The sequence below is a fragment of the Puma concolor genome, chromosome E4 (genome assembly GCF_028749965.1).
Source record: "Puma concolor isolate L17-30 chromosome E4, mPumCon1.1.hap2, whole genome shotgun sequence".
Taxonomy (NCBI): Eukaryota; Metazoa; Chordata; class Mammalia; order Carnivora; family Felidae; genus Puma; species Puma concolor.
Window position 1 is genome coordinate 13,556,373 of NC_141683.1, and position 26,252 is coordinate 13,582,624.

A 26,252-nucleotide genomic window follows, 5' to 3' on the forward strand; every position below is an offset into this window, starting at 1 on the left:
TTCAGTGAGGAGTTTGAAGAACAGTTAACAAAAATCTGTTAATTTTGTGTCTCAATTAGATTTTACTCTTAAAGCCATTATATGGTAACATATAGTGTGATCTGAAAGTTTCCTGGATGCACCTTTCATTTCCCAATCACACCCACTGAGTGTCATTAGATTTATACTCCTTGTGCATTAATCATTACCCTTCTCAACCATTTCTTTTTCAAGATTCTGGATTATCAGGATCAGACTCTCAGTGTATGTGCTGTCCTAACAATTGACTACGATTGACTAGAACTTCACCCCAGTAACAAGCTGCCATTTGGACAACTTGAGAACAAGGGTATGTTGGAGATTATAGGCATGGCAAGATAAAAAGTCAAATGAACCTGGTGTTACAGACAAGAGAAACAGGGTCCAAATCTCTGCCATCTGTCCTTGGATGAGTGGTGCAATCTCTCAGAGCTGAGATTCCTCAACATTAAAATGAAGATTAATGGTGTATTCCATTTTCAAGTGTGACATGGGAGCAAATGAAGCATCAGAGATCTAGCTCTGGAAGGTGCTGCTTAAGTGGCCCAATCTCTGATCAATATTAGTACTCAATCCAATGATCTCTCAGAGATAATGGTGAGCTGCATCTATGCTGCACAGAATCTATGGTGCCTTTAATCCATTTGAGCTGCTATAACAGAAGTATCACAGTTTGGATAGTTTATAAACAGCAGAAACGTATTTCTCACAGTTCTGGAGAGTAGACATTCAAGATCAGAGTGCCAATACGGTTGAGTCTGGTGAAGGCCCCCTTCTGGGTTGTAGTCTGGTGAATTCTTGCTTTGTCCTTACATGGTGGAAGAGGCAAGCGAGCTCTCTAGAGCCTCTTAATAAAGGCAGAGGCCTCAAAGCTTCTAAGCATCTTCCAAATTTTCATCCCTAAGACCATCATGTTGGAGGTTAGGATTTCAACATATGCGTTTGGGGTGGGGGGACACAAATATTCAGACCATAGCACATGTGTCACTCTATCACTCACCAACACTGATGGCCAAGGGCACATGGACTTCTGTAGAAGTCTCATGCTCCCAGCCCCAAGTAGTTTCCAACATAAAAGGCAAGAAAGCTCAAACACATGAAAGACTGAAGAAGCCCTAAAGAGATACATAATCAAGTAAAGCCACTAACTCATTGTAAAGCCAAACAGGTAAGGGTCAAGAAGAAGGTGAGAGTGATAGAGTGATCTGAGCCAAGTAGGACTGGTCTAAAATGGACAAGACTTTAAGAGGCAGGAGGGAGAGAAGTCAGTTACCTGTGGGTGCTTTCACTTGTCTTGGGCAATGCTGAAGTATCAGAGTGCTGCGTTGCCTAATTCTCTGATAATTCTTACCTTTTGAACAGAAGGAAGACCAGCATTGTTCGAACCACTCTGAACTATACTTATTCTCATTGTTCATATTCTGAGACTGAGACTCAGAGGAACTATGGAATTTGACTGAGGTCACAGAGCTAGTGATGGAGAGAACCAAAATTTCAACTGAAGTCTAATTCTGAAGCATATACTCTTCAGACTCAAGAGAATAACTCTGTGTAGTCATTTGGACGTTTAAACCAGGCACATGACTTCAGATGCCCACGGGTGAATTGTTGGCCTCGTATCTGGCCACCTGGTTGAATTTCATAATGGAATTTTCCTTGAAACCTGCTTCGTTCACCTTCTAGGTCTTCTCAACTGGTAATAAATTGAAAAGACTCAGAATTCTGCAATCACATAAGAGTGATGAGAGGTGGCAAAGATTTAAAACGCTTCATGGAAATGCTCTGTTTCCCTTGAATTCTGTTTCTAAGACAATGAGGACACACTCATGAATTATCGTGGGAGTGACTCAGTGGGCCATTGGAAAGGATTTCTGTGTTTCTCTGCAGGTCCCAGACCCAGGCCTTTTCCTTTGTTTGGATGGAATAGGTTGAAATTCTGTTTCCCAAATACCTGTTCACACCCAAGGAAAATCTTGAAAGGATTTCCCCTTTGCAGTGACAATATTTAACATAGTTAACATGAGTGCTGGCTAATGGCTAAGCAGTAGAGTATCCAGAGTGCCCAGGGAAGGTACTTGGAGGGCCCATTCTAGAAACTATTTGCCAGCTGTTACTGGCAATGTTTTAACAAGCCTATGGCTGTACTAGTATATAGCAGCTGAATACCACCTCTACCCTCCTCCCATTTTCTTAGAAATGCCTGTACTGATGGTCACTCTGGAAATTTGGGAATGCCAAGCACTGTTAAGGTTGCTTTGACCACCATCATTCCTGGATTTATCCTGTGTGTGAAGAATATCATAGTTTTCCTCAAATTGCTAGTAATGGATAAAGCTTAAGTAATAACCCAAAATGGGGCTTTGGTCTCCCACTGTCTTCAAATTCTCATTTACAGATCTTGAGTAGTCTTGTTCCCTCAGACATCATTAGCTATAGCTCATTCTAACAAAGACACCGGCACCAAAAGTCAATAATCTTAAAAAAAAAAACACCAAAAAACCAAAAAATACCCACAATCAGTATAGCTTTCTGAAAAAAATTCTTGTCATGGAGGCTTCTAAAGAGGGTTCAGCATCCTCATCTACAGAAATGAACTGGAATGTGTCAGCCTCACTTCTTATCATGGCTCCATGTAAACAGAAAGTCCAATGTAAGGTGGTGTCCTAACAAAGTAGCCAAAGATTATGCAGTAAACCAGGGCAGACTGTATCCACACAGCCTTTCTGTGAGAAACGGAGTACTTTTAATGGACTGAAAATAGTAAACTAAGTCATGCAATCACCAAAACAAACAAATAAAAACCACCATGTTTAAGAGTAAAGACAGGTCATGTGATAGGAAGTCTGGTGTGACTGAGACCCCTCCCCCCAATTACTGCAATTCTTTCTGATCTTAAGAGGAATTGCCAGAGTGAAGCTATTTGTATAACCCACAAGAAGACCTCCCACCCCCACATTTTTAACTACATCAGGTCTGGAGAAGTTAAAATGGTTTTTAAGTGTTCCATCAAAACCAGGGTTCTTATCACACTGGTTTGGCCACTTGCCTGCATTTAGCTCCCAGTTAATCTCAATGCTGCTGAGCCTGTCTCCTGTGGGGAGGGCGTGCAGGCTCACTGCTGTGCAGAAAGGTGTACAGGCAAACTGAGGAGTGGATTAACCCCTGCTGTTCAAAGTTGTCCAGGAAAACAACGAGAGTGGTGGAGGATCCAGTTATTGAAAATAGCTAGAATCAGTATCTTAAAATTCATGAGGAAAAAATAAGCTCAAAAATCTTAGAAATGCCTCAAAAGCCCAAGTCTAAAGAACCAGTTAAGTAGTAAGAGATCTGCTGTAATCTGCCCATTCGAGAAAAATGTCAGTTATGCATGAGATAAAGAATGTCTTTTGTGGCATCTTTACCTAAAGCTTACAGTTTGTCCTAATATCACTGATGTGAAAGATGCCAGGTAGTCTCATACCGTTTACATTTTTCTAGGTTCAAATCATACCAATTCTATGTGACATTTATGTGACTTTGAACAGAATACTGATCCTCTGAATCTCAGTTTCATTGTGAGGAAATTAAAAATGCCTTTCTCATAGTCTTATGAGATGGTTTTAAAGACTAAGTGAATTTCTACAATGTACGTTAACAGTGCGCGGCATATGGTAGAATCTACCTAATTGCTTGTTCTGTTTCCCAACGGTACTCATAGTAAGCTGTGCCATGGGAAACTCAAAGTGAGCATCAGTAGAAAAGTCTGGGGCCCTGCAGAAAGGCGAGTTACACCGTATGACCAATACGGGTGTCAAGACCTGGAACCTGAACCTGAGTCCTTGCTGAGCAGGCAGACTCAACGGGGAGGAGGATGAGGGGAAACTGAATTCCAGGGAGCTTCTAGTTCCAGACTCGTTCTCCAAACTGACAAATTCCTGACTCTTGGGGATGCTGACCATTCTGTCCACCCTGTATACATCCACATGAGGGGCACTAAGCAGGCAAGTAAACCCTTCCCCTAAGCCACACTCATATCTTTGGATTCTTGATAAGAGTTGAGGTAGCACTGCTCACTATGCATGAAATTCCTTTCTACAATCTTCAAACCCAGTCTGAACTTTCTCAGAACTTAGCTTAAGACACACCTATACCACCATCTTCCACTGCCAAATGTGGTTCATAAAAATGACTTTTCTTAAACCAAAAACACCCCCTTGAACAAAGAGTTTGAGTTATTTACTGTAGCCTCACATACTTCTATTGATTCAAATCCCTCCTAAAGTTGCAGAAAATGCGCCTGTAGATCTTAGCACAGTTTTATACAAAGAGGTATCATTAAGAGAAAGCACTATCAAAATGATTTGGATTTCAAGAATGCACATACTAAGTGACCTTTTGTTTCTTAAAATGTCATAATGAGAATTTCCCCAGGGCCCTCAAAGTCACTAATTTACCTAGCTTTTCTTGTTTTTTTTTTTTTTTTTCTTGGTAGCTAAACTAGCAGAAGAAAATATTCTGTTTTTCTCATGTTTTCATCTCCTGATGCCCACTCTGCTCAGAGAAAGAAAAAAACAAAACAAAACAAAACAAAACATCTCCCAATGTGTTGAGCAGAATAACACCCCCTTCCAAAATGTCTACTACCTAATTCCTGGAACCTGTGAATATGCTATGTTAAATGCCCAAAGGAAATTTGCCAGTGTCATTGAGACTATAAACCTTAAAATAGGGAGATTATCCTGGACTATACAGGTGGGCCTGAGCAATCACATGAGCTCTTCAAAGCAAAGACCTTTCTTCTGCTGGAATCAAAGAGATGTAGCAGGAGCAGAGGCAGGAGACTTGGGGCCATGGGGGGGTCAAAGAAATTCACAGTGTGAGAAGGTCTTCATCCACTATTGCTGAAAGAATCGGGCCATAAACCAAGGAGTATGGTCATTCTCTAGAATGACCACTGCCTGGCAGTCAACAAGAAACCAGGACCTCAGTCCTACAACCACATAGCACTGATATTTGCCAGTAACCTGAATGATCTTGGAAGTGGAATCTTCCCAGAATTTCCTCATAAGAGCCCAGCCAGCTGACATCTTGATTATGGCCTTGTGACACCTTGGGCAGGGAACCCAGTCAAGGCCACTCAGACATCTGACCCATAGAACTATGAGATACTAAATTTGTATTGTTTTTAAGGTCCTAAATTTGTAATATTTGTTACAGCAACAATAGACCAATATTTCCATGGAGCACATTCTTCTTTCTGGAAGGCGGTACAAGTAAAGTCATCAACCCCCATGCCTTTAGAACATTCAGTTGTGTTGGGACCTGAAAGCTGGCAAATCTTCACATGAAAGTAAGAAGTAAAGAAGAGAAAGAACATGCTATGCTATGTGTCTGCCTCTTACTTGAAGCTCTCTCAAGCAAAGATTCCTCATTAAGTAGATCAAGGGTCAATACACAAGAAGAAAAGAGAATTGCTAAAAATCTGCTTTGGTACTTGTTAAATAATCCTAGGTCAGATTAAACAAATGATGCTATTCCTTCGGTTCCACTTTATGAAGGATGGCTATTGTTACAGATTTAATTGATAACTTGAAACCTAAAGCATGGAAACTATATTTCAGTTGAATGGCAACCCTGAATTTATCTGATATCAAGGAAGACTTTACTAGAATACATTACCGGTGCTTTTTCCGAATATGTCACCCAAGACTTTGAGAAGATAAGAACTTCCTCTGAAAAAATAAAAAAGGGAGACTTTCATAAAGTAGGCATTGAAAGGGAATATCTTTTCTGGAAGGTAAAATATAATTTTACTTAAAGGAGGTTGAACATCGCCACGCAGAGTAAATGAACAGTTAACCCTGCATATGCAAACTGTAAGTGACTTATGTAAGAATTACATACAATGGGATGTATAAAGCTGAAAAAGTTAACTAACCCAGAAAACTCACATTGCAGTAACATGGTTTTGATTAAGACTTTTTGATGATGTGGCCAGTGGAGAACATGAGTCATCTCTTAGGAGGTGCAGAAATGGGTGAACCAAAAAGTCACTTGTTAGGGAAAAGAAGGTATGAGTTATAGTAAACAAGTTACTATATATTATCTGCAAAGAGGCCAAACAATTACTTGAAACACAGTGAAACTCTTGGTTGAAGCTGACAGGGGCCATGTTAGGAAAGCAGCATTGACTGAGGGCAGGCTAGGAGTTCCTCCTTTCTAAGTTTCTTGTAATAATGAGGGAAGACAATAGAACAAAAATTCAATTGAGTCCAAATGATGGCACTAATTATATCTGGTGTGAAAGTGGTCTTTCCCAAACCCAATACATGCAAACATGCAGTCCTTTGAGGTAGATATTGTCTGAGGTTTACCTGAGTTCATTATGGCCATATTTCTTGGTGCAACTTACACATATGCTATGCATTTTTAGACCTTGTATATCCACAAGAAACAGATGCTTCTTGGAATTATGGACATGGAGATTTATTTTGTTCAAGTCAACAAGGTGAAATAAAAGAATAGAGCATTTTGGGTCAAGTCTTTAAAATTTTCCATCACACCATCTGCATTCCCATTCAGTCCCCAGATTACTTGGGAAAGCAGTAAGACTTCACTTTCAGGCCAAAGTTACTCAAAATCAATTACTTAAACACTTCCCCGGTGGGATTATCTGAATTTGCAAGACCATGTGTGTCTTTTACACTTACAATTTCTTTTCTTCTTTTTATTTAAAAACATCTGAAATAGTTCAAACTTTTAGAAAAGTGCAGAGAATAATTTATTGAACAGCATTGTAATTACTATGCAGCTTTATTAAAAATTACTTTTTTTGGCCAAATTCATAATCCGATCATCTAACACATGAGTTGCTGAAGGTATCTGATTGGTGCCAGACACTGAATAGATACCTAAATTATATGTATATGTAGATGTAGATGTAGATGTAGGCAGTTCAGTAATACCTTTGCTGTCTCTGTGATTCCCTCTTTCTAAAGCAATCACTGTGAGTTCATTCTGTTTTCTAAAAAGAAAGGAAACAAAGCTTTACTGGGGATTTCTATATTATGGTTTCTTTGAGGGACAGACAGAGTATTACATTTTTGTCTCCTTGATCCTCCCTACATGAAACACTATCTTCTTTTACTTAAAACTCATCTTCTCCCATACCCTCCTCCCACCATGAGATAGTCACTGCTAAGACTACTAAGAGCTATAATACATCCCCATCCATCCTGACGCCTACCAAAGAATAGTCCCTGGCCTCTCTAACTTTCCTTTGCTGTCTCCCCTTAACAGGCCCTCAATCATCCTCTCTTCCTTCAGACTGTAACCCACAGACAGATTCTTGTTGTCAGAGAACCCACCATTCCTGAAGAGCATCTCCCTCCCACTCCCTGTCTCCATGTGTCTTCTCGTCTCTGCTGTTTCTGAGCACATTTGAATTCTTTGTTGCCCAAGGATATACAAGATACATCTTTAAAAACAACTAAGGGAATTAGGGTCTTTTGTAAATTAAGCTCAAGCATCCTCTTAAAAATGCACACTACTGTTTGGGAATAGTTGCCTGATTCGTGTCAATGGCTGATGGGTAGAAGTAGCATAGCCTGTAGTGAGTACCTGTTATGTGCAGGCATTTTATAAAGACATAAAGTAGGTACCTGACATTTTTATGAATTTTAAAAAGGCAGGGGGTGGCTCAGCAATTAAGTAGCTTGTCCAGATTCACATAAATGTAGCCAGGAATCAAGTGCCATTCTAGCTGCCTTTGGTGTGCTTTCTGCTCCCAAGTAGCTGGCAGTTCTGTGGTCTTTGTTCCAATGAAAGGATTGAATACATAGCGTCACTCCGTGTAAGAACCGGTAACCTTTTCTCTCTTCCACAGCCACAAGACAAAACCACAGGCCAGTTGTCTTATATTTCACAGGTCAGATTGCAGAGATGATAAAAGGAGTCATTCATTCTTTGAAAAACTTTAGGGACATAATCTATGTAATGTTTAATTTCTTTATTTTGATAGCAGCACTTCCTATGTGATCATATATGATCGATTCTAATTCATATATGGTCAATTAGAAAGGCTTAAAGAATTATTTTATTGATTAAAAGAAATTTTAAGATGAATTGATGTTAAGGTAGTTTGATTCAGAACATATCTTGCATCCATTGAGACAAGGTCTTATGAACTTCCCTAAAGATTGTTTTTCACCACATTAATGCTTATGAATAGTCGGATTCGATGTTCTAGAGGTCACAGCTTCAGTGATGGCTTAGAAGGAAAACATCCTCTCTGACTTCTTGCTGGTCTTCCAGGACTGCTAACAGGCACTGAAAAGAGAAAAAGGATGTGCCTGTTCCTTCAACTCCAATTCAGACTTCTTCTACTTCAAGCCACAATTGGAAGAGGATAATATATAACATAAAACTGGGATCTCTTTTCTAAGAAAACTTCTATTACATAGTATTGTGAACTTTGTGAGAAGTTCAATTTGGAGTCATTTTGGTTTAGGTGAAGGGTTGGGTCATGTCTCATTTCCCCCAAACTAGTTCATCCGTCTCAGCTTCTGAAGCTGAAGGAATTGAATCCTGAAACACATTTTATTGCTGTTTCTTTAGGACAGTGAAAGAGTCTTGGAATTTAACATCTCCCTGAAGCTATAGAAGTTAAAGGCCCACTGTGTACTCCAAAATCAAAATCATCTGTTCAGGGAGGACTGAGACTTCCTGTGGAAAGTACAAACGTTAAAGGTTTCCATTTTCACTGCTCATCTGAAATAACGTAGGATTTATGATTTCATACTATGCGCAAGTAGGAAAGCCTCCTATTAGATGGTAGGCTATTCCCATGGCTTTTGTGAGTGTCGGTCTAAGGGTGGAGGGGCAGGTAGTCGAGGGCCAGATGTGTGTGGAAACAGATGTGCCGGCCTCTCCCGTAGAACCAGAGATTTGCAGCCATGGGTGTAGGGTTTGTGTTTGCACTGAAGTTCCCTTGAATTATTTTAAAGGCTATTATTAAATGACTGGTATCCTTTCAAGAGCTTCTGCCCATTTCAGTTGATGAATGTTGCTTTTCTGCTATTTTGGATTATGCCTCACCGTGATGCAGATAAGTAAAGGTTTTACTTCGGAGATCTTATAAAATTGATTGCCATACTCTTGTTTCTTGGTACATTTCCCTTTAAACTTTTTGTGCATGTGTGTGCATGGGGTGCGGTGGGGAACTAAAGCCATAATTATCTCTACCTCAAAGAATGTCAAATATATTACACGGCACTTGCCAACAAGCATACAACGAAGCTTTAACAGCTAAGTTGTTTCTCTCTGCTCATTTCACAACAAACAATACATCTACAGAGCAAAATGAAGAGGCTGATAAAAGCAGTATTTCTGTCCATTTCAGACAAAGACCTACTGGTGATTGACCTCAATCTGGCTTCTTGGGTAATATGTCCCAATTTCTTGTATCTCTTAGCCTATGTAAACAGAGCAGTTTTCAAAGACATTAGAAAAAAATGACATTTAAATTTAGGATATAACCTTTGCCCTCTGGGTTACTTTTTCCATTTCCAAAAGAGAATGGATATCTAGAAAAGTGGATAGTGGATAATAGCGATTAAGAAGAGATAGGTCTAGAAAGCTACCATATCATCTCAAAAACTCCTACAGAAGCACAAAAGTATGCTGTCATTTACATTGATCCTATTTTTATATAATTACTTTTTAAAAAGCATTTATCCTGTTTTTATATAATTACTTTTTTAAAAGCATATAATTGCTTTTTTTAAATTAATTTTTAAAAATTACACAAAAGGTAACTTGAACTGAAAGAACTAAACAATACCAAATCCCTTATCCTAATATATCAATCATTTTATTTTTTTTCTCCTTCCTAGACTAACACAATTAAGGTCTATAATTGTAAAATATCACTAATCATTATATATATATATATGTGTGTGTGTGTGTGTGTGTGTATATATATATATATAATATCATAGTTGACTTTTTCATCAAACTTCTAAGAATTTTTTTAATGTTTCTTTAGCCTTTATAAAGATCTTAAAAATAGTTCCATTGAGTTGATGTGGCAAAATTCACTTAACTATTGTTGAACATTTACCAGCTGTATGACCTTGGGCATGTTACATTAACACTACATGCCCCAGTTACCTCATCTGTAAAATGGTAGTAATAATACTTACGTCATGGGGTTATTGTGAAAGACTAAATGAGCTAATGTGTATATAGCATTTAAAACAGTGTCTGGCACTTAAGAAGAATTTAGTATGTATTAGTTTTTAAAAATTGTTTTTATCGGAAATTTATAGCTTCTTTAGTGAACATCTTCATTCAGGAAACCCCCCCCCCCTCTCTTACCCTCTTTCTCAATCTCTTTCTCTCTCTCTCTCTCTCTCTCTCTCTCTCACTCTCTCTCTCTCTCCAACTATGTCCCAAGTGTGAGGTTCCTAGGTCAAATCAAAAATTTTCCCTATGGAACTGAAGGTGTTTTAAGCAGATTGGATCATGCATTATAAAGATTGTCAAAAAACATCTATGAAATATCTGGGCACCTGCATGGCTCAGTTGGTTAAGTGTCAAACTCATGGTTTCAGCTCAGGTCATGGTCTCACAGTTTGTGGGTTTAGTCCCCACGTTGGGCTCTGTGCTTATAGTGTGGGACTTGGTTGGGATTCTGTCTCTCCCCTCTCTCTCTCTCTCTCAAAATAAATTAATAAACATTTAAAAAATCATCTATGATGAATCTATTTCTACATGGTGTTCTGTAGCCTACTGCTCCAAGCAAATTAAATTGACTCAGTCTTTAACTATTATATTCTAAAACAACACAATAGAAGAAATAGGTAAGCATCCTGCTGGTTCAAGTATGGACTAAAATAAGCTAAGTACAAATAGAGCCATATATGATGTATCACTGGAACATCGCTAGCTTCAGGTTTTTTAAATTGTGGAACAAAGACATAAAACATGTTATAAGAACAACCCATTCTGAACACTGAGCATCAGAATAAACTCATAAGCTAATAAGGGACAAGGAGGGGATGAAGTCAGTTCTTGTCTGAATAGCCAGCACAGAAAGATCAGGATTTGCCCTGTACGGCTCAGTTTCCTATCAAAACAGCAGTCCCCATCACGCACCCAGGACTTCTCTCTCTCTGTGCTTTAGTTAATACTGTTCCCCTTATTTGAGATACCTTTCCCCCTGTATGCATCCTCCCAGCTAAAATCCATCCTATCTCTAAAAATCTCCCTCCTCCATGAAGCCTCCCCAGCTGTCCCAGGACTAACATTTGACAGTTACTTGACCAGCTGTGAAGGTGGAAGGGTAGTAAAGCAATAGAGGCCTGAGGAGAAGTCTTCGGGAAATGCTGATGTGTTGGGGATGGGGCAAAAAGCAAGTAAAACAACAAAAAAAGGATGGTCAGGATGAGACCAGGTGGAAATCTAATGGGGATGAGTATTTCCAGGGAAGGTGTTGTAAATGAAGCTGGGATTAGGGGCGCCTGGTCGCTCAATCAATCAAACATCCAACTCTTGATTTGGGCTCACTTTGTGAGATCGAGCCCCATGCTGTGCTCTGCACTGATAGTATGGATCCTGCTTGGGATTCTCTCTCTCTCTCTCTCTCTCTCTCTCTCTTTCTCTCTCTCTCTCTCTTTGCCCCTCCCCCCTCAAAATAAATAAATAAACAACTAAATATATATAATATATATAAATGCAACGGGAATTAGAGTCAAATTCAGTCTAGATCCGCCACTCATTATTCTTCTCTCAGTTGAGGATTCGTTAGAACCTGTAAATAGCCACGTTTCCTCGTGAAACCAAAGCCCACATCACAACCACAGCCGAGCAACCACAGCTTCTTCATATATGACGAACATAGGTGTCTCTTCCATGTTTCTTTAATTGTTGAAGATCTTTCATGTTTCTTAATTAGTTTTTTTCTTCTTCTTTAAGTATCAAGATAAAAAGCACTGATTGTATTCTTTTAAAGTTGAGAAAGATTAAAAACTTTTTCCAGAGTATTGTAAAGGCTCAGTGACAAGGATACTTTTCGTGCCCTGAAAAAATTCCATTGTGGGCATTCTGTAAGAAAATGGGCTTTTGTGCCTTTTATAGATTACAGTCCTTTATACAATGGACTTGTCTAAGTTTCTTCCTGTTTTCCAATTGGTTAAATTTAGAACGATTGTTTCCATCTCTTATGAGATATGATGTCTAGGAAAGTGAATGCATAGATGTGATACCAGGGCCCAGCAAGTCTGTGAAACTCAGTTGTAGCTGAGGATATCACCCAACTCCTGGGGTTTTCTTTAGGGTTTCCCATGGGCACAAAAAGGGCATTCTTCTTCGTGGCTGCTAGTTTGCAAATCTGTAATGTAAGTTTTCTGTCAACTTAACACAAAAGAACTCCATTTTTAATACAAAACCACTTATGTTTAAAGGCATCTTTTTATTTTTAGTTTATGTAACTTTTTGAATTAGACACTTTGTGATTACTGTAGTAAAAATGGGAAATACATTTAAACAAAAGGGAGAAAACACCCATTTTCCTATCATCCATATATAACCACTGTTAACAATTTTATATATATCCTCCTAGATTTTACATAATATTTAAGAATTGGTTACACTTCGGGGCGCCTGGGTGGCGCAGTCGGTTAAGCGTCCGACTTCAGCCAGGTCACGATCTCGCGGTCCGTGAGTTCGAGCCCCACGTCGGGCTCTGGGCTGATGGCTCAGAGCCTGGAGCCTGTTTCCGATTCTGTGTCTCCCTCTCTCTCTGCCCCTCCCCCGTTCATGCTCTGTCTCTCTCTGTCCCAAAAATAAATAAACGTTGAAAAAAAAAAAATTAAAAAAAAAAAATAATAAGGAGTCCATTAGACTGATGGGCTGAAATGCCATGGTGGCATATACATAAGCAAACCAAAATCTAAGCCCGTAAATGCCTCAAGGTTATGAAATCAAAATGCTAAAGCGCAAACTGCCAACTAGACTTCAAGCTAAAGCCAATCAATACTATCTTTTGGGTTTTTTTTTTTTTAATGTTTATTTATTTTTGAGAGAGACAGAGCTTGAGCAGAGGAGGGGTAGAGAGAGAGGGAGACATAGAATCCAAAGCAGGCTCCAGGCAGGCTCTGAGCTGTCAGCACAGAGACCGACATGGGGCTCGAACCCACAAACCACGAGATCATGACCTGAGACAAAGTCTGACCCTTAACAAACTGAGCCACCCAGGCACCCCTCTTTTCCTTTTTTTAAGTAATATTCTTTCTTTGCTTCCACACCTTCTCTATATAAGTCTTTCCTTTGGCTCCTGCCAAGGAATGTTCCTAACCATTTCTGGTTTAGTGCTGCCTGATTGGCATTGATTTTTGTCCAGATTAACTCTTAAAGTCTTTACTATGCTTCTATTTATCTTCTAACAACTGCATCCTCTGTTGTTGGAGATCTAGATTATAATAAGTCTTATAAATAATGCCACTTTGACTTATTAGCATACTTTTTAGCCCTGGGTCTGGAGCCATCTCATCTGTAGAATGAAGATAATACAATTCTTTCCTCATTGGGTTTTTTTTTTTTTTTTCCTGAGGAGTAAGTGATTTAGCACAGAGCAAAACCTCATAAATGTTATTATGCTTCTTCACCATGATGCTAAATTTTTAGTAAGAGCTGTTATAATATCTTAGAATATCTCTAGTTTAAGTTCTGTGCATCCAAAAAAAAAAAAAAAGACTTCTAAAGGAACTTCTAACTTCAGTTAGTTAGAAAAATACTGCAATTTGATAGAAGTTAAAACTATTTCTTTTGCAGGCTTTGTAAAAGTCATGGACTTATTGGTCATTTTTATGCCTGCAGGACTTAAAGCAAATGCTGGGGCTTTACTATGGGCCCAGGTTTTCTCAAGGCATTGGTCAGTACACCTGCCGTGACTGGAGACAACTTTGCCTGTTCCTCTGCCTAGATCAATATGGTAAAGGGATATGAACTCTTTCTGCCTGTCTGCTAGCTGGGGCCATGCTAGGCCCCCTCTGAGCCCAAATGTCTCTACCCATTGTGATCATTTTTATCCAATGACTAGAACATTGTCATATGAATAAATACAAAGCATGATTTCAGAGGTAGAGAAACAACAATATCTCTGTAACCTCAGGGCCTCCTCCCTGGCAGTCTCACAAGATGTGTGCTTGTTGATTTGAATTTGACTCTTTTAGACATTGGCTGAAAAATTCTAGTGAAAGATAATCAAATCTTGAAGAAATCCCTGGATTGAAATCTACCTTTATTTAATTTGGGATCTCCTTGCTTCCAGTGTCTTCCAAGTTTCCCCTAGAAGTACTGAGAATTCTTTTGCGTGGATAATCCTGTTGATGAAAGAAAAGGTACATGACTAGGGGTGGGTTTCATGACTTTGTCCCCCTTGTAGTTTCTTGGCTATAGGAAAAGTTATTTGGCTTTGCCTGGAAAAAAAATACAGAAACTTGTTTTGTTATACATTGAATAACTTGTCTTTAAAAAAAATACTCTGGCAGCATTTGAGATTCTAATGAAAAGCTTATAATTGTTCTCATGCACAAGGCATTCAACTTAGAAAAGGCCTACATTGTCCTGCACACGTTTTGATTTACCAATGCCATAGCCCCATTGATGTCGTTGAATAATATGCAAGTAACAGAGACGGAGAGCAGAGCAGCCTTACCCTGGAGGGATCAAAGCAGTGCAGCCCACAAGGATAAATGGAAAATTCTAGATGCAGGACTTGTGGTATAAAGTTTAAGTTCTTAAAATGCATCAGATACAGGCTGAATTGCAGCAAAACATACATTTGCCAGTGAGACAAAGGTAACTGCCTCAGGCCCAAAACTGAAAAAGGGAAAAACAGTCTCCTTCAATGGCAGCCTACAGAGAGCTGCTTTGGTCTCTGTGGCTGTCAGAGCGGCTAGGTGAGACTGTGGGGCTAGCACCCTGTTCCCTCCAGCTCTAGGGTTTGGGCTGACACCCTTTAACTCCATTCCCTTTGAGCACCCATGGTTTGGCGCCTGCGGCCTCAGAGCTTCTGTCAGTTAATTTCACTCATTTACCTCTTCTAAGTAGCATGAAAAATATAAAAATGAAATAGATACTCCAGTCTTGTGAGGGAGACAGACATGTAATAGATTAAAATACAATGCAATAAACCAACAATAGAGTTGGCACAAGGTGGTATTGAGATTACAAACAAGAAGACTTAATTACTAGACAGGTGTAGTTTGGCCAGATTCTGCAAGAAAAGAGGAGTTTTATGAGTAGAGACAATGAACAACTCCAGGCAAAGGCCTAAAAGACCCTGTTGTATTGTGAACTGGTGAGAATTTTGAGGAGGGTGAGGCTGGAAAGGTGGACAGGGTCAGATGACAAAGTTACCTTTAAGTTCATTGAAAAGAATTAGATTTATTCTATAAATTTCTATAAATCTATACATTCCCCATGTAATTTTTATGCAGAGAAATGCCAATAAATGTTCTCTAATTTAGCAAACAAACAGTAGACATTTCAGATTCTTAGACATCAAGTGTTACTGAGGCCTGAAAAATCAGTCCCTACCTTTAGCATGAAATGGGAAAAAGTGATTTTGGTTTTTGCCCTCCTTCTCCCACCAACCTGCTTGGGTCCCTGGGTCCTTCATACAGTCTCTAGGCCCAGGGTTTCAACCTCCTGTGCCTCCAGGCTTTCCGTATATGACAAGAATATACTGGCAAACACTTTTTTTCATAGAACCCAGCATTCCCCTAGCATTTTATGTTTGAAGAAGATCTAGAATTCTCACTCTCTCACCTAATGTGTTTGGAATTTCCACTGAGGGCCTCAGTCACAGAGCCAAACAACTGAATGCAAGCAGACATTCCAGAACCTGCAAGAAGTACTTCTTGGATAGGGGGGATCATAAGACTTCTCCAATCACAAGAAATTGGGAGTGTATTACCCCAACTACCAGCAAAGCTAGTTCTGGAGAGGAAATTATGTTAAGGGGGCACACATACGGGCAGAATGAGAGGAAGGAACCATCTTGATCTCAGAATGACATGGTTAATTGTTGTCTTTGTCGCTCAGAAAATAGGTGTCTGAATTGCTTACTCTGAGTGCCATGCTATGCTTGTGTATTAAATGGGAATAATAATAGAGTAGGGACTCTTACCAAATGGTCAGATCACCAAAGTCTCCAAGAATTCCCTCTACAAACTACACTCACTGGTAAACTGAGTCCCTGCCACCGGAAGGCCTCTTTCTCACACAATTCTACTCCCGGCAGTCGAGTCATCAGGGGTCGGTTTTATTTGTTCCCGAATTCATTTATGCCAGTTGTGTTTTTAAGGAATTTGTGTATTTTAATTAAATATTACACAAACCAATAAAATTAGGAATGTACATTTTTAAAATTTAAATACTTTGGACTGACTCCATTAAGTTGACTCATTAAGAAAAACAAAGTGAAAAAAGAGAAGAAATGGTTGTGAGATTCGATGTGGGCACGAGAATTATAAAGATCAGGGCATCAATTATAAAACTCTTACAACAATAGACATAGTTTAGAGATAACTCTGCATTTATACAGATACCTATGGTTCCATTTCTTACCAGTATTGTTTTTAATTTTTATTATTGAACTACAGATGATGTGCAACGTTATATTACTTTCAGGTGCACAATGTAGTGATTCAACAATTCAATACATTATGCAATGCTCACCATGCCAAATGTAGTTACCGTCCGTCACCACACAATGTTAATACAATATCATCGACTATATTCCCTATGTTGTGCCTTTCCTCTCTGTGATTTATCTTTTTTATAATTGGAAGTTTGGGGGCGCCTGGGTGGCGCAGTCGGTTAAGCGTCCGGCTTCAGCCAGGTCACGATCTCGCGGTCCGTGAGTTCGAGCCCCGCGTCAGGCTCTGGGCTGATGGCTCAGAGCCTGGAGCCTGTTTCCGATTCTGTGTCTCCCTCGCTCTCTGCCCCTCCCCCGTTCATGCTCTGTCTCTCTCTGTCCCCCAAAAAATAAATAAACGTTTATAATTGGAAGTTTGTATCTCTTAATTCCTTGCACCTATTTTGCCCATCCCTCCACCTTCCTCCCCTCTGGCAACTATCATTTTTTTCCCTGTATCTGAATGTGTTTCCATTTTTTTGTTGTTTGCTTGCTTTATTTATTAGATTCCACATACAAGTGAAATTATATGGTATTTGTCTTTCTCTGCCTCACTTATTTCACTTAGCATGATGCCTCTAAGTTCATCCATGTTGTTGTAAATGGCAAGAACTCATTTTTTTACAGGGCTGAATAAAATAGTTCAATATATATACATATATATTTACATATATATACATACATATATATACACATATATATGTACATGTATATGTATATATGTATATACATATGTACATGTATATGTATATATACATGTATATGAATATATGTATATACATATGTACATGTATATGTATATATGTACATATATATGTATATATATGTACACTACATCTTCTGTATCCATTTACCTGTGGATGGGCAGAGGATCTGAATAGACATTTTTCCAAAGAAGACACTCAAAGCTACAGATAAATGAAGAGACACTCAACATCACTAATCATCAGGGAAATGCACATTAAAACAACAATGAGAAATCACCTCATGGCAGTCAGAATGGCTAGTATAAAAAAAAAAAAAAAGAACAAGTGTTGGTAAGGATGTGAAGAAAAGGAACCCCTGTGCATTGTTGATGGGCATGTAAATTGGTGCAAACTCTGTGGAAAACAGTATGGAGTTTCCTCAAAAAATTAAAAATAGAAATACCACTTGACCCAGAAATTCCACTACTGGCTATTTATTCAAAGAAAAAAAAATAACTTGAAAGATATATGCACCCCTATGTTCATGCCAGTATTATTTACAAGTGCCAAGATATATAAGCAACCCAGAATTTTTAAGGTAATTTGAAACATTAAGCATTAAATTTTATCACCTCCATGTTTCATTTAAAATGCGATCTGAATAAAAATTTTTCCAACCTGATTTTTATTAGACATTTCATTCATAAATTTAGAATATGAAAAACCATCTGGCAGTCTTATTAAAGATGCAGATGATAGAACCTGGAGCCTTCTAGAGATTCTGATTGGAGGTCTAGATTAACACCCAGAAATCTAAATTTTTAAAAGGCTTTTCAGGTGATCGTGATATAGAAGTTAGAAATGCTAAGATTTGACACTCTTGTCTGATGATAACTTCCAGCTACTTTGACCTTCCTCATTTTTAGCAATATGCCTGCAAAAACCAAGCAAAGGAAATATTTGTTGGACAAGCATTTCACTCTCCTAGGCTGCTTGGTTTTGTATACTAGCTTTTCAAACTTTCACTGTATTGATTTTTTCCTACAATCAAAGAATAAGGAAGTTTTAGAGTTCAGACTAAAAGGGATGTCATGATGACAGCGAGTAAAAACATTAATATCTCAATTAGTTTAAACTTATTTGACATTCATTTAGTGAAAAGATAGACAATACATTTCATTAATGGATGTAGCCAAATATTGCAAACAGTTTGAGAATATTTGGCATGATTTTTATCAATTGCAGATGTTGAAGACAGGAAAGACTTCATAGGTTCACCAGGTCATTGGCTTCTGTCCACTAAGGATGGCCTAGCACATCAGAGACTAGATCTTAGTTCTGGGAAATTCTGAAGTCTTTGAGCCTCAAGGTATTATTTGTTCAATTCTCTTATTCCAGGAATAATGACTTTCCAATCACCCCAAAGGGTTGTATATCTAACATTTTCTCAGTATTGTTTAAATTTTAGCATTTGTGTTACCACCTCCAAGATTTACCTTCTTGATAATTCCCATGACCTTGTTGGAAAATGCCTTCCAGGATTTTACAAATGGTCTTAAAATCTATCCTAAAACCATCCTACTACAAGTTAATTTCCGTATTTCTGGTCCACAATGCAATTAGAAAGATAACGTTTTGTCACTCACATTGTATCACCCTGTACACTCAGAGAGTTTAAGTAATAGGCAACATTATTGTAAGTTTACATCCTGTTCTTTATACCCTTAAAATGAAGTAGTAGTCCAGATAATTTGATATAGGGAGTGATTAAAAAAACTTTCTATTTTTTCTAGTAATGCATAGTTCCCCCCCTCCTTTGGTGGTAGGCTTATGTTCCAAATTATATACTTCTGAGGTTTACATTAAACAAGTTGTCCTGTGTGTTCACCAACTACCAGTGAAGAAAGTCAGCTCCAAGTTTTACAGATTGACAAGGGAAGGTAATTTGACTTAATTCTCTATTAAATAAATGAGATAGATAGATAGATAGATAGATAGATAGATACATACATACATACATACATACATACATATATGCGTACCTTGTTCAATTTTGAATTAAAGTGCAGCATGGAAGCACCTGGGTGGCTCAGTCAGTTGTTTCTGACTCTTGAATTCGGCTCAGGTCATGATCCCAGGGTCTTAGGATCAAGCCCCATGTCAGGCTCTGTGCCGACCATTGAGCCCGATTAGGATTCTCTCTCTCTCTTCCTCTGCTCCTCTCCCCAGCTTGTGCACTCTATCTCTAAAAAAATAAATATATAAAAGGAATTTAAAAAATAAAGTGCAGCATGAAAATGAATGTCCATGTGCCTTCACTAGAAGGTTGACCATGTATTCTCCCAAATTGTCCTCTTACACAATTTTCTTCCAGAAGAAATGTTTTCATTGCTCTCTTATTGGCCTGCCTTTGTTAAGCCGAGTCATTAAGTCTTTGTTTCTTCATTTAGAAGCAGTGACATCTACTTTGAAAAAAGTACTGAACTGGGTATTATAAATACATGTAAATATCAATTATATAATTGCTTGTCACAAAACCCACTTGTCCTAAAAATGAAAACAGGACAGATAAAAGTAAGAATGGGATGGATGAAATTTTCCAATCATGTTTACTTTTCTATTAGCTACTCATCTCAACGTGTGTGTGTACGTGTGTGTGTGTGTGTGTGTGTGTGTGTGTGTCTGTCTGTCTGTCTAACCACATATTTAATTTATAGAGCTCTTGAAATTTTAGAGTGTTTTATAGGCGTTTTTCTTTTTCATCCAACTGATTTTTAAATATCGTAGATGGAATTCTTACCAATATATGTAACATTTCTACATATCATTAGTCTTTACAGGTTTCTGATATAATCAGACTCGATCTAACTCCAGGCATAGGTCTACACAGTTCACTGCTGTGTCCTTGACTGATCTTAACTGTCTTAGCTGATTGTATGCTTATGTGGGCATGTAGAAAACATTTTTCTCTAGGCCACATTCTTTTGAAGAGACTAATGCTGTCTGACTCCTCTTTGGCTAGACCTACCACATATGTCTACTTCTCCTGAACCACTGTGTGTGCAAAGAGGATTCTAGAGTCTGGATGTATCTGGATGTATCTTTGCTCCTGAAGACAGAGCAAAGCCACACCTCTATTCGCATTTTTCTCAAACTGGGAACTGCTGGAAAGGAGGGAAAGGCAGAACACAAGCTACTTCTCAGGGACCCAACTTTATTAGATAGACCCTTTGCTTTCTTCTTTTCTCTTTGTAGCATGTGGAATCTTTATATATGTCAAGAGAAAAATGGCTGATTTTTAAAGTCTGATCATTCTACATCCTGATTCCCTTTGGGCAAGTGGCTTAGAGAACCCACAAACCCAACTTTTAGGACATTCAAACCATACATTTTTCCATGAGTTCGAAAATTTTATTTTGAAGCTCAAAAGTCATGGATTGACTTTCTTTCTGCATTTGTTTTGTGTCATGTCTTCCCTGAGGAAATAAAAGCAGAATAAGTACTTGCCTGACTTGGGGTAGAGTTGAGAGTAGGGTAGGGATCAGCCAGTGGATGGGGTGAGATGGGAGGGTACCAGTATCAGAAAATACTAAAGGAAAACCACATTTTGGGGGAGGGGGGAAAGACAAAAAAAATTTCAATTATAAAACAAAAAATGTGTTATCTCACTACTGTGAGATGAAAAGAACTTATGATGTGCTCTTGGCTTTTGAGAAGACACTTTTATTTGATTCTTAAACAATAGTAAATAAAAGCTATGACATCACATAGATACTACAAATTCAATACACTGGTCTTGGTCATAAGTTGTGCAAGTTCATGACAAAGAGGTTCTAAACAATGTCACCAGAACTTTGCTTATGGATCTAACCCCTGTACACTGAAGCTCACTGATTTCTAAGATGCTTCTTATTTTCCACTACCAAAAAAAAAACCAAAAACACCCCATTTTTTTTTAGTAGGCAAACCATGAAACACAAACAGAAGTCAAAGTGAGTACAGCAAGACGGCAAGCCTCTTATATATAGTTTTGAAGTCTCTTGCAATAATATTAGAGGAACTAATGAAAAAAGGAACTGGGAAAGCTTGCAAAATGCACCTGGTGAGCAAGCACACAATCTCCCTCTCACACTCTCTCTTATATTATAAAAACGAACAGGCTCAGTTCTCTTGCCAAGGGCAGCTTCCCCCCACTTATCCTGTTACATTAACATTTGTGCTGGCATTCATGTTCTGCTTGTTCTCCAGAGTGGGGTTGCCACAGTGAAACTTGAAGGTGGTCTTTCCTCGGTCAGACTGCCCCCCTTTTGCTTTGCCCCTTCATTGCCTCATTCCCACATACATGGAAGTGAGGTTTGATCAGACACTTTGGCCCGACATAGTGTGATATTTTCAACTAGCCATTTCTTTGGAGAAACAAAGTAAAATAAATGAGACAGGGAGGGAGAGAGTGTTATGGCACCCTCTCTACAGTGTGTGCGTGTGTTTTTTTTTTTAACTGCAAATTTGAAAACCACAGTTCTGGCTGCCTTTTTGTAATGGAGCAAACTATTATAGTCAAAGAACCGGCTTCCCCCTCCTCCCACCTTCCCTCCCTCCACTGTAGTCTCCCAGGTTCTCCTCTTCTCACACTATTTTCCATTCTAGTGACTGGCAAAAAGCTGGGAACAAGGAGCCACCACCTATGGTGTTTTGAAGAGAATCAATTCCTGGCACCTCACAAAGGAAGACAGGATGCTCAATAGGTTTTATTAGTTCTCAACGTTTTTAGAGCACTTCTTCAGGGGGAGGAGGCAATGGGGAGTGGGATGGGCAGGGAAGGACAAGGAAAGCCCTAATAGTCTTCCACTGCATCTCAGAATTTTCAGTGACTTTGTCTTGGCATGGGAATCGCTGGGTCATGGTCTGCATTGAAACAAATACCTTTTATGTCCTATGGGGAAAGAGAGAAATGAAAAGGAGGGAGAATAAATCTGTAGTTATTGCATTCTTCTGGAACTTCAGTGTTGTGTTCTCATGAATCCAAATGACTTAAATAGTAAAAAGGAGATTGCGAGGACTGAGTCCAGTGGGAAGAGTGGAAAAGATGTCAAGTCACTTCCTTTCTTCTCCAGTCAGAGTAATATTTCTCCAGTCCCTTTCCCCAGTACCCAGCTGGGTAGTAAGCATCTGCACCACCTGATGTAGTTATACTTTCCTATCAATGGCTTTTGGCCAAAATTCCCTATGATATCTAAACAGTCTTATTCTCTCCATTATTAACCACAGTCTTAGACCTCACCTTTCCTTACTATCTTCCTGAATAGAAGATAAACTGTTTGATCATCTAGATGCAAACAGACTCGAAAGTAAGTAGATTGTAGCCAGTCAGCATCCTCCACTAGCTTTTATAAATCTGTAACCTAGCAGATTATGCCCCTAGAGATAATGCTGGTTTAATCTAATTGTAGATTATTAAAAACCTCAGGATTTCTGAACACCTCAAACAAGTGGTTTTCTCTTAACATTTAACATTTGTTTTTATGCTGTATGCCACTTCCTGAAAATCAACAATTAAAGGAAAGAATTAAGCATTTGTGCTGTTCTTATAAAATGAAATGTACTTACAGTTGATGGAAGAAAGTGTTTCTTTATAAGGAATAATGTGAAAAGAAAAGAATAGTATGAGTTTACAAACATAGGTGGAATGATAGAAAATTCACGATTGTGTAAGGATCAAGGAAGGCTACTGCAACTCTACAACTGAATACTGCTGGGGAACAAAAGATCCTCACGATACCAAATGTCATCCCACACATGACTTGCCAGTTCACAAGGAAAATGTGCCTTTACTGTAGAAATATCTCATGGTCCCATTACAGCATAGGACCAACTTTAGCATCATTAATATCAGGACCCTTCGTACGATATAAAGTACACAGAATCTTGTGTGGAGTATTTTTGCCAAAAACCTTAACAAGTCCTTGTACCTACCATCTAGTTAATGGAAATATAGGGAATGCTCATGAGGTAAACCTCACCACAAGGAACAAGCAGATGAATCTAGAATATGGGGCACTCTACAAGAATATTGACCTTATCTCTTCAAAAAGTCTGAGTTAAGAGGAAGAAAATGTAGGGGGATTGTTCTAATATAAAAGAGCTAAAAAAAATAAAAAAGAAAAAAGCCCATAATATCCAAATCCAGTGTGTGAAGCTTGACTGGATTGTGTTTCAGAAAAGGGAAAAAAAGAAAAAGAAAAGAAAGGTACAGACAATGTTTTGTTGATAATTTGAACATTTTTGAATATGAAGTAAATATTGGATGATAATAAGGAAACGTGGTTAATTTTCCTAGATGAGAAAAGGTTATGGCAGTTATAAAGGAAAGTGTTTTCTTTTTTTGGCAAGACAAGCTGACGTGTTTAAAAATGAAAACTTTGTGGGGTGCCTGGGTGCCTCAGTCAGTTAAGCATCTGACTCTTGATTTCAGGCCATGATCTCACTGTCATGATCTCATGATCATGAGATTGAGTTGCTCATCAGGCTCTGTGCCTCTGTGCTGAGCATGGAACCTGCTAAAGATTCTCTCTCTCTCTCTCTCTCTCTCTCTCTCCCAGTCCCTCTCCCTCACTTGTGCTTTCTCTCTCAAATAAATAAATAAATAAATAAATAAATAAATAAATAAAAGTGAAAAAATTGCAACATCTGTACCAAACTTACAAATAGTTCAGCAAAGGAGTACTGGCATACAGGCTCTCATGATACTCTTCTTTCAACTTCTGTTTACACTCGAAAACTATTTAAAAGTAAAATATTGGGGTGGAGAGGCTAAGGCAAAGAAAAAATAGCTTTCTGTGAGCCACAGGTTCATTTTCACCTTATCTCAACTCTCCTAGAGAAAACACTTGGCATCCTGATGATTGACATAAAACGTTACCATTGGCTCTGCCTTTTATGTTGCTGTGGGTTTTTTCAGTGGGATATCCTTTTAAAGTCCATTTTTACAGACTTATATTTCAACTTCACAATCTAAAAAGCACTGAATAGATCAAGGAGCAATTCTAAAATGAGGCTTCTTGCTCTGGCTCACTCTCAGATGCCAGGTAGCTTCTTCAAGAATATTCCTCGGGGTAAAACTCTACCCTTGGCATAGCTTTCCCAGTAACACCTTTAATACTTTAATTCTAAACCTGGTATTAGGGCTGCGCTGCATCTCCAAGACTCTCGGAACCTCTGTATTTTCATTTACAAGGTGGCAACTGTGTTGGCTTCCCTGCTCCCCTCACATGGCTGCCGTTGCTTAAATGAGAGATGCATGAAACTGTGATCTGAAATCTGCCAAACACACACACACACACACACACACACACACATACACACACACACTAGATGCTTATTAAATTAGATGCCACAATAATAGTAAACAGAATTTTTCATTTTACGTTGTCACATTCCTGATACCATATTCATCCTATTAAACTTTATTTTTGAAGTCTTCTGGTATTTGAAATACATCTACATGAGATATTCATAATTTGTAATGTTTCTCATTTTTCTTTCACGATAATGTTCAGCATTTTCTCACCACGTTCCTATTCCTAGAGTTTTCTCACAATATCCTCCAGAAATGAGAGTAATTGTTTGTGAGTCCACTTTTGCATTAAGAAAGAGTGGGAGGGCTTTCACATCTTGCCCAGGGGCCTGGAACACCGTAGCAGTGAGGCTGCTCCTGAAAGCTGCTGGTTCCCTCTTTTTGCCGCAGGCTGGGCTGCTGGCATTTGATACGTCTGTACAAATCAGCAAGTGGTCTTGTAACTTTTCCAAGATCACTTGTGATTTCGTCAGGGACAGGGTGGGGACATACCATGAGATTCCTTTTACAGCAGCTGGATTGGATCTCTAGGGGCCCTGTTGCCAGATTCTGGCCCTTTCCTGCTGTGCAGGGTTGTGCAATAGCCTCTCCTCAGCCCCACACCCAGACACCAGCTGGGCAGGGGGAAGAGTAGAAAGAGGGTGGGGGGCATGGAATCCTGGCCAAAAGGGTGTCAAATAGCAAAACCAAGTGGACCAACCACTGTACCAGAGAAAAGAAATATTCTGGACTGCCTTTAACGTGACTGAATAGTATACATCATTTCAAAAGAAGCATTTCTGTGAACACTCTGTGGGATTAATCTTGGTTAGGATGTGACGGTATTTCTCCCCTTCCTCTTATTTCCAAACTGATTTATTTTAAAAACATGTTTGCCATTGTATAAAAAACACATTTATGTATATAGGCTTTTGTTTATCTGTATGTAAGTGGAGTGTCTCACCCATTATAGGGGTTCAATAAATGTTTCTTGATGATGATGGTGATGATGATGATGATGACTAATTTTTCTTCATTCTTGATTGATTTCAGCATGTACCATGTTCTTCTCATGCCTCTCCCTCATTGCACATCCTATCTCAAACAATCATTTGAATGTGACTTAATCTTCAAAGATGAAAGTAACCTGTTTGTAACAAACTGTACTCCTCCTAATATGAATCTCCAATTCCAATCAGGCTGTTTTATAAAGATTTATAATATTGGCATTTGATGAAATTAAACACATTTATATCATTGAGTACTTACATTTGGCCACATGCAATTGCATTTAAACTATAGGCTTTACTTGCTGGTCTCAGAATTCCAAACTAGGAACCTGATTATCTATTAAAATAACAGATGATGGGCAGGAAAATTATTATATGCCTTAGAAATCCAAGTCAGATAATAATCATGATCTCTTATATCTGTCAAACAAATCTTGCTTGTCTTTGCCATTTGTTCAACAGATGTTTTGGTTATCATGAACAGTCTCAATTGCATATCATTTAATTATTTTAATAACTAA

At 38.6% G+C, this 26,252-nt stretch overlaps 1 long non-coding RNA gene across 4 annotated transcripts in view; it reads left to right on the plus strand.

Annotated features, from left to right (window-relative positions):
- Nucleotides 1-26,252, plus strand: part of LOC147572473 (uncharacterized) — a 391,655-nt gene that overhangs the window by 293,704 nt on the left and 71,699 nt on the right. Inside the window, exon 6 of one of the 4 annotated variants that reach the window (XR_015246202.1) lies at nucleotides 7,297-9,138. The exons of 2 other annotated variants lie outside the window; for them this stretch is intronic. This is a non-coding gene — a long non-coding RNA (uncharacterized LOC147572473). Of the gene's footprint in view, nucleotides 1-1,380; nucleotides 3,378-7,296; nucleotides 9,139-26,252 lie in introns of those variants that run through there. One more of the 4 variants, XR_015246201.1, reaches the window with a different exon arrangement.